At 36.4% G+C, this 470-nt stretch overlaps 1 protein-coding gene across 1 annotated transcript in view; it reads left to right on the top strand.

Moving 5' to 3' along the window:
- LOC106106899 overlaps nt 1–470 on the top strand; it is a 17,557-nt gene that overhangs the window by 8,661 nt on the left and 8,426 nt on the right. The gene's annotated exons all lie outside the window — the stretch shown is intronic.

Here is a 470-nt window from a genome sequence, read left to right as displayed (position 1 = left end):
ATGTCTCCAAGGAACGCACGAGATTCGAGACCGAGCCCGATACAGGTATATTTACCTGAAAAGTTTGAGAAAAGGTTATTACAAAACAAACCACAAGGACTTCGCCCGCTTGATATTAAAACAAAATGTTCCGAAGTTGTTGAGCTGCATGAAAAACAAATTCCTTGTACTTGTTTGGGAGCAAAAGTCAAATTGTCAATTGCCAAGATCCGTACAGTTGTTTTTAAATTAGTTATATTTAATCCTTATCGTGGCAAAATGCTTTAAAAAAAGCATCTAGCATCAAATAGTGAACATTCATTGGAAGGCATTTGTCTGCTTCCAACGATGGGCAGAGAAAGACTGATTATGTATCATACTATAATATTATAAATGCGAAAGTTTAGATGGATGTATGGATGGATGGATGTTTGTTAAAGTTTGTAGCCTAAACGGCTGAACGGATCTCCATGAAATTTGGTATAGACGTA

This window comes from Papilio polytes, unplaced genomic scaffold (genome assembly GCF_000836215.1).
Source record: "Papilio polytes unplaced genomic scaffold, Ppol_1.0 DF822067.1, whole genome shotgun sequence".
NCBI classification, from domain to species: domain Eukaryota; kingdom Metazoa; phylum Arthropoda; class Insecta; order Lepidoptera; family Papilionidae; genus Papilio; species Papilio polytes.
This window is presented reverse-complemented; position numbering and strand designations above follow the sequence as displayed.